Below are 9,200 nucleotides of genomic sequence, written 5' to 3'. Positions count from 1 at the left end.
ACCTATCACTTGTTTATCGTGCCTCCCATATTGCCATGTCAGCCTCTAACCTTTTCACCCCTCCTAGCAAACCGTTGTTTGGCTATGTTACCGCTTTGCTCAGCCCCTCTTCTAGCGTTGTTAGTTGCAGGTGAAGTTGAAGATTGCTCCATGATGGACAGGATTATGTTGGGATATCACAATACCTCTTATTTTAATTAATACATATATATACTTGGTAAAGGGTGGAAGGCTCGGCCTTATGCCTGGTGTTTTGTTCCACTCTTGCCACCCTAGTTTCCGTCATACCGGTGTTATATTCCTCGATTTTGCGTTCCTTACACGGTTGGGTGATTTATGGGACCCCCTTGACAGTTCGCTTTGAATAAAACTCCTCCAGCAAGGCCCAACCTTGGTTTTAACATTTGCCACCTAAGCCTTTTTCCCTTGGGTTCTGCAGACTCAAGGGCCATCTTTATTTTAACCCCCCCTGGGCCAGTGCTCCTTCGAGAGTTGGTCCAAACCGAGCTGCCTGCGGGGCCACCTCGGGGAAACTTGAGGGCTGGTTTTACTCGTAGCTAGTCTCATCCGGTGTTGCCCTGAGAACGAGATACGTGCGACTCCTGTCGGGATTTGTCGGCACATCGGGCAGCTTTGCTGGTCTTGTTTTACCATTGTCGAAATGTCTTGTAAACCGGGATTCCGAGACTGATCGGGTCTTCCTGGGAGAAGGAAACATGTAACACCCACAATGCGGCTATATCTCCCACGTGCCGAAGCACGACTTAGAGGCATAACCACACAAATACTATCACAACAGTTGCAGGTGCCGATGATACCAGTGCAGATGATGCAACCGAGCTCAGATGCGAGCTCAACGCAAATCTTGGTCGTTGCTATGTTTCGTTTCATGTTGATCAGTAGTGGAGCCCAGTTGGGACGATCGGGGATCTAGCAGTTGGGTTATCTTCTTTCATTTTGCTTCGTCTGTAGTCGGACTATGTGTGCATTCTGAATGATGTATGAATTATATGTTCATTGTGTGAAGTGGCGATTGTAAGCCAACTCTTTATCCCTTTCTTGTTCATTACATGGGATTGTGTGAATATGACCCTTCTTGCGACAAAACCACCATGCGGTTATGACTCTAAGTCGTGCTTCAACACGTGGGAGATATAGCCGCATTGTGGGTGTTACAAGTTGGTAATCAGAGCCAGGCCCGACTTAGGAGCCCCCTGCTTGATTGTTTGCTGGTGTTGTTGAGTCTAGAACAAAAAAATGTTTTGAGTCTTAGGATTATATATATCGGAGAGTAGCATTCTTTTTACTCCCCAGTCCCTTCGTCGCTCTGGTGAGGCCTCCTGACATAGATGTTTTGACTTTCCTCTCCTCAAATTTCACTAAAAAAATTTTAGGATCACGCGGGTATCTTGGAATCGTTCCGATGGTTTTGTGACGAGAACATTGTTCTTGGTGCCTCCTGTATTTTATGTGGCAGTGACCCGGGGAGTTGAGCTCCGAGGTATTGTCGTCATAATTTTATCGTTGCAGATCTGGAATACCTGAGTTTTACCGACATCGAAAATCTCTTTTATGCAGTTGTTGGTGAGATAACCTCGACGCCACCCAGTACTGGGGCGGGAGTTCGGGAGTATTGCCATAGCTCGTATAACGGATGCTTTTCGAAGGTTGAGGTACATGATTTCCGAAGGTTTCTTGGTTATGTGTTGATGGATGGATACAGCTTGGATGTAGGGATTGTTAGTTTCGGGTGAGATATATATTGCTTCTCCTGTATCCCCAACACCAGATTGCATAACCAGAAAGTTTCGGGAGTTTTATAGGTGGGAATTCAAGTAGCTCTAGTTTTTTTCTTTCCGACAGATGCATGACATGCGATTGGGGTTCGACGTCTAGTGGTCCGCCTATCCACGATCTTTTTTTACAGTGGTCTCGTTGTGTCTTAAAGAACCCTTGGCTATGCTGGTTTGGGGACACTTCGTATGTCATGTGCACTGCCTTGTACATGATGGTGCTGTACGTTCGAGCCCGTGTGGGCCCCAGCACGAAAACTTCGGACGAAATCTCTATCATATGTTTGTTCCGGCTTATTCTGCAAGCCAAATCCTTTGTTTTGTTTTATTTGTGGTATTCGAGTTGCTTCGAAGTCAAATGTTGAATCCATAGCTTTCCTAAACGGTGTTCTCATATTGCTATGTGAATACTTATCCTTCTTGATCATCGAGGTTGTCATGTCAATTCTTTCCGACCGGTGTGCTTCTTTTCAAGTGGATCCAATCATTTCAACATCCACAAGATCAATTCTAAGTTTTCTCAATGGTGTTTGTTCCATCTTCCCCAAGTTGCTTTTGTTTTCCCGCCCTCCCACCCATTTTTTCTTCAAGGACTCATATATTTTAATCAAGTATCCATTTATTCATGTGAAGTCTCTTCACTCTTTTCAATCAATGTTCTTATCCGGTGATTCTCAGGAAGATGCTCAACAGTTTCAAGTTCATCATCCTTCATTGTTGTTTCTTCTCTGGTGGATCCAATTCAAGCTTACAGTGTTGATCATTTCCTTTCCTCGTTTCAAATGTTTTCTCATGCCGATGCACCTTTTAATCATTCACTTCTCGATATTCCTTCATTCTCGAGTGTTGAATATATCTTAGAAGGCTCATCTTTTCATTCAAGATCCGTTCAAGCTATTTGGAGATTATTATCTCATTCTAGTGATTTAATTCAACCAGTGCAATCTCTCTTCCAAATCGTTCAATGGTGTTTTCTTTTGAGTGGGCCCTAACCCACAGGTTTTTTTCCAAGATCTTACCTAACTCTTCTAACTTATCCGGAGCGATTCTCAAATTCTTTCAAAGTTTGACGTAACAATGAATCTCATCAGTTAGATGTTTTCCAAGATCGGTTTCAAATTATTTTTACTTGTTGGCTCAACCTCTTTGTTTTTCATTCTCCCGAAGTATCTCAACAATTCATGGTGGTTCTCATCATCATTCTCAACATTTGAAGACCGAAGAAGGATTTCTCTTAAATCTTGCTCCATTCTCTTCAAGATTCATGGTTCTAGCTTGATGCCATCCTTTCATAATTGTTTTGATTGTGAAAATTCTTTTCACCCATCTGGAGCATTTCATGAGTTGTTTCCATTTCTTTCCTCCAAAGGCCATCATGTCATAATTCTTCATTCTCAGCATGTAGCTATCGTTCTCCAAATCTTACCGGTGCATCGTTCAAATATCATCTAATCAGTTCATGCTCCCTTCATTCTCATGTATCTAAATTCTGTCAAGTATCTTTATTTGTTTTCTAATTATTCCTGATGAATTGTGCCTTTGCTACGTTCATTTTCAATTCTTACGGTGGTTCGTTCAAGATTTCTTTTCCTTCGTTATCATATTAATTCATTCGTTGTTTCCAAATCCCACCGGTGGTTCCATCTATACCTTCTCAAGTTTACGTTATATCTCTCTTAATTCTTTCTACGAGAATAAGTAGTATGCCAAATCCATTGCTTGTCATCAATTTAAATTGGTGAAGGATACGCATAACGTAATTCTTATTATTATTTCATCCAAGTGATTAATTCCTTCTTCCGGAGTTTGTTCATCAGGAAGTAATTCTCAGTTCCAAGTTATTCATCTTTCTTGTCCGGAGTTCAAAGTTTACTCATTTCATAGCTCCATCTAAATCATTGCAAGGCTTCAATTCTGGTTCTCTTCAACCTCCAATTCTTCTTCATAATCATTTTCTTTACCGGAGTTCTTCATGGAGGCTCAACATGGTGGTTCATCAAGGATTCTTTTCATTCTTCAATTGTTCTTCAAGATTTCTCTCGAAGTTATGACCCGCCAAGCTATACTAAAAAATTAAACATGGTGCTCAACACATGTTTTGTTTTGAGGCGTTCAAGCATTCTTCATCTTGCATTCCAAAGTGCAATTCCTTCTATCTTGTCTTTGAGATGGTGTATGTCATTCTACATAATTTCCCTTTGAGTTTCATGATTCACAAAGTTTTCAAGAGTGACATATTTAAATCCATCAGTTTATCTTCGTTCAGAAGATCTTTTCAACCAATCTATCTCTATGTTGGAGTTATCTTGGTATAGATTTCACTTAAAGCCTTCCCTAAGGAATGTTGCTATTTGTGGTGCTTATCAATGATCCAAGTTTTCTCCTATCCTCTCGGCGAAAGCAGTTTTCATCTCTTCGTTGATCTCAAGCAAGCAATTGTTTCAGTTAGTGGCCGGTTGTCACCTCATAATTTTGAGAAGTTTTCCATAAGCCCAACAAGCTTATCCTTTCGTTGTTGATAATTCAACAACTCCGTTTTTCCTGTAAGCGTTCTCTTTCAAGATCAAGTTTTCCTCTCTTCATTCCATTCCATTTTTTACATTTCTTCCAGAGGCATTGTGATGTTGTGCTCTTCACCCATCACGTCGTTTTGTCAAGTTCATGTTTTTTTCTTGCTTATACATTTAACCAGAGTGTTGTGTTCTCATTCAAGTTCTTTCATCTTATCAAGTTTTCCCTCTCTTTTCAACCGGACTGTTGTCTGAAATCCTTCTTACCCCTTGTGCCATTCTTTCAATAGTTCCGGAGGCAGTATGTTGTTGATTTCATCAGGTATCATCCCATCTTCTCAAGTTCATGTTCAATTCCTTCCATTTATAGTCGGAGTGCTGCCAAAATAATATCATTCTTATTCATTCTTATTTTGTTTCAACCTGAGTGGTTTCAATTCCTTCTTGTCCATTATACTCGTCATTCATAGCTTTGCAACCTCCAAGGTTCAAATGGTGTTCCTTGTTTCTATTTTTCTACCGCAGTTCTCTCAATTGTGTTCAACTCCGTTGTGTTCTTTCTTTCAACTTTTCAACCTCTCAAGGTTCTTTGGTTTCACTCATTGGTCGAAGAAGCAACTTAGTTTTACCTCCTCTCTTACTCTTCCATTTCTCTCCGGTGCCATCCTAGATCTCGGGACGAGATCCTCTTGTAGTAGTGGAGTGTTGTGACGCCCCAAGACCGACGCTTCAGAAGACTTCCATATTTTCGTGATCACCGTGTGTTTCTTTTGTGCTTGTTCTTTTTTTTTTGCATTGCATCATGTCATCATGCCATCATGTCATTAATCTTTGCATCTCAACTCATCTAATAAATTTCATAGATGGTTGATCTATTTAAATCGAGGGAAGGGTGACTTCTCTTTATAACATATCCTCCCAATATTAGGGAGCTATATTATAAAATATTCCATTGTTTTGGAATCACCCATGAACCCACTTGCATATTAAATCCCTTGGCCTTTTCTTCTTAAAGTTTTGACTCTCTAACCTTGCCAATAATTATTTTACCATTTTATCGAGGCTCCTCCTAAAGTCTCAACATTTTTGGACACTGCTAAATCCTAGACTCCATGCAAACTCCTTTGGCGCAAGTTAAACAATTTTGGGTTTAACTTCGCCTATTTTGCTGGAACCACTTTTGTTGGGTTGGAAACATTCCATGAAGCCTTACAAAAATATCCCACCATTGTATTCTTCTCCATGGCCTCTTCTCTTGATTCTTGTTGGTCTCTCTCTATTTTTCTGTAAGGAGTATATCAAGAGAGAGGGGAGCAGTGCATAGCCGAAGCCTGCTTTAGGCCTACCTGCGACCTGACCTAGCCGGCCCAAGAGGCCTGCCCGATCTCCTCTTATCCCCACTCGCTCGAACCCCTCTCCCTCCTTCCCCTACTAGCGCCGCCACTCACACGCACGCATCGAGCCAGGGAGAGGAGCTCCCTGCGCCCCATCCCCTTGCCGCCTCCACCATGAGACCCCCACGCCCGACCACCTCCTCGCCGCCCTTGTTGTCGCGCCACCAGGACCTTCCCGTTTCCCTCATCTACGACCAGCCAGTGCTCGATCCCCATCGTCTCCTCCTGTCCGTTGCCGCACCGCGCCCGAGCTCCTGGAGCCCGAGCCGTCCCCGAGCGCCTCCTCTTGCTGCTTCGTCCCCGCGCCATCCGGCGACCCCGCGTCGCTCGCCTCTCATCGCCGTCTTCTGCATCCCCGACCTCCTCGTCGTTGCTTCGCCCGTCCGCGACCACCGGTGCCCTCGCCGGAGCTTCCGCAAGCCGTCCCCGCTGCTCCAAGCCCCTCCACCTTCTCCCTAGCTAAGTTGACGCGAAGGCTGACCCCAAGCTCTCATGTGCTGCCGTCATCAGCCGCAAGTGCAGGTCCGGCAAGACCTCCTCTGCCTCGCTGGCCTCGAGCGTTGACCGAGCGCCCGCGCAGCCGTATGCGTGAGCTGCTTCTGCTGCAAGGCCCAGCCAGCGCCCTGCCCGCCTGCCTCCGCTCAAGCTGCTGACCATCTCCTGCCGCTGACCACCACCATCGCCTCCTTGATGCTGGCATCCCGAGGCCCTTGTGTTGTTTTGTGTTGGACCGTGAAGGCCGGCAAGATCGATTACATGTACGCCAAGACCACACCAGGACCGCCAAGCATCGTCTCTGGGAGTTTTCCCCAAGTACCACTACGGTCGTCATCCGCCAAGTACCCCTTCGGATCACCAAGTTCGACTACCATCGACGTGAACCACTACCGTCGCCGTGTACCACTACTTCCACTACCGTCAACACTTGAACAACTACTTCCCACGACGACCCGTGAACGACTACTTCCTCTACATCGTACCGAGCCCGAACCGCTCCAAAAATGCACGCTTCGAAGGTATAACCCGAGACGACGCCCACGTACAAATGCATGCTTGGTTGTATGAGATGCTCGAGTTTTGCACCGGGATCGAATTGTCCTTGCGATGCCCCTCTTTTGCCATGCCACCGTCCCGTGGGAACCCGGAATTCGGGAGCACCCCACCATCCTTGCATGACTCGCTCACGCTCACTTCCTTTTGCACCGGTATCTCCGTGAGCTACCGGAACCGATATGTTGCTGTGGCATCATTTTCTGATTCGTTGCCGTGGCACCCGTTTTGTTCCGCCATGGTGACCAAATGCTTCATAACATGCTCATGTCAACATTTTCATAAAAATTGCATAAAACTTGCATATGTCATCCGCATCATGATAACAACAATTAAAATGCTTAAAACTGTGTTTGCATTAAATTGCAAAATGACATGAGGATTTTTCAGAATTGTTGTTTGTTGTTCCCGCCTCATTTAAACTTGCCTAAATAGGTAGTTTAATTATGCTTCACCTCTTGCCATGTTTAACCACATTTAATATTGTTGTGTTCCTAAACGAGAGTGAACTAAATACTTGCATGTGGTGTTTCATCAATATGCAACTTGTTGCACATTGAGCTCCACTTAACTTGTAGTTTTGTTTGTTGCACTTTGCCATGCCATGCCTCATTAAACCGGACATGCATCATACTTGATTGTGCATCATGCCATGATTATGCTTGTGTGTTCACCATGTTGTTTGCTTCTTTCCAGTTTGCTTCTCTCGTTAGCTTCGGTTTCGTTCCGGAGTTGTGAGGATTCGTTCGACTACGTTCGTTTGTCTTCTTCATGGACTCGTTCTTCTTCCTTGCGGGATTTCAGGCAAGATGACCATTACCCTCGATATCACTTCAATCTTTGCTTGCTAGTTGCTTCGTTCTATCACTATGCTGTGCTACCTATCACTTGTTTACCGTGCCTCCCCTATTGCCATGTCAGCCTCTAACCTTTTCACCCCTCCTAGCAAACCGTTGTTTGGCTATGTTACCGCTTTGCTCAGCCCCTCATCTAGCGTTGTTAGTTGCAGGTGAAGTTGAAGATTGCTCCATGATGGACATGATTATGTTGGGATATCACAATATCTCTTATTTTAATTAATGCATCTATATACTTGGTAAAGGGTGGAAGGCTCGGCCTTATGCCTGGTGTTTTGTTCCACTCTTGCCACCCTAGTTTCCGTCATACCTGTGTTATGTTCCTTGATTTTGCGTTCCTTACACGGTTGGGTGATTTATGGGACCCCCTTGACAGTTCGCTTTGAATAAAACTCCTCCAGCAAGGCCCAACCTTGGTTTTAACATTTGCCACCTAAGCCTTTTTCCCTTGGGTTTTGCAGACTCAAGGGTCATCTTTATTTTAATCCCCCTGGGCCAGTGCTCCTTCGGGTGTTGGTCCGAACCGAGCTGCCTGTGGGGCCACCTCGGGGAAACTTGAGGGCTGGTTTTACTCGTAGCTAGTCTCATCCAGTGTTGCCCTGAGAACGAGATACGTGCGACTCCTATCAGGATTTGTCGGCACATCGGGCGGCTTTGCTGGTCTTGTTTTACCATTGTCGAAATGTCTTGTATACCGAGATTCCGAGACTGATCGGGTCTTCCTGGGAGAAGGAATATCCTTCGTTGACCGTGAGAGCTTGTGATGGGCTAAGTTGGGACACCCCTACAGGGTATAAACTTTCGAGAGCCGTGCCCGCAGTTATGTGGCAGATGGGAATTTGTTAATGTCCGGTTGTAGATAACTTGATACCAGATACGAATTAAAACGCATCAACCCCGTGTGTAGCCGTGATGGTCTCTTTTCGGCGGAGTCCGAGAAGTGAACACGGTTTTTGGGTTATGTATGAACGTAAGTAGTCTTCAGGATCACTTCTTGATCACTTCTAGCTTCTCGGCCGTTCCGTTGCTTCTCTTCTCGCTCTTATTTGCGTATGTTAGCCACCATATTTGCTTAGTTCTTGCTGCAACTCCACCTCATTACCCTTTCCTACCCATAAGCTTAAATAGTCTTGATCTCACGGGTTTTGAGATTGCTGATTCCTCGTGACTCACCCGATACTATCACTACAGTTACAGGTGCCGATGATACCAGTGCAGATGATGCAACCGAGCTCAGGTGGGAGCTCAACGTAGATCTTGGTCGTTGCTATGTTTTGTTTCATGTTGATCAGTAGTGGAGCCCAGTTGGGACGATCGGGGATCTAGCAGTTGGGTTATCTTCTTTTCTTTTGGCTTTGTCCGTAGTCGGACTATGTGTGTATTCTGAATGATGTATGAATTATATGTTCATTGTGTGAAGTGGCGATTGTAAGCCAACTCTTTATCCCAGTCTTGTTCATTACATGGGATTGTGTGAAGATGACCCTTCTTGTGACAAAACTACCATGTGGTTATGCCTCTAAGTCGTGCTTCGACACGTGGGAGATATAGCCGCATTGTGGGTGTTACAACATACCTCGTAGATAAAAATATCTA

This window comes from Triticum dicoccoides, chromosome 4B, assembly GCF_002162155.2.
Source record: "Triticum dicoccoides isolate Atlit2015 ecotype Zavitan chromosome 4B, WEW_v2.0, whole genome shotgun sequence".
Taxonomy (NCBI): domain Eukaryota; kingdom Viridiplantae; phylum Streptophyta; class Magnoliopsida; order Poales; family Poaceae; genus Triticum; species Triticum dicoccoides.
Note: the sequence above shows the minus strand (reverse complement) of the source record.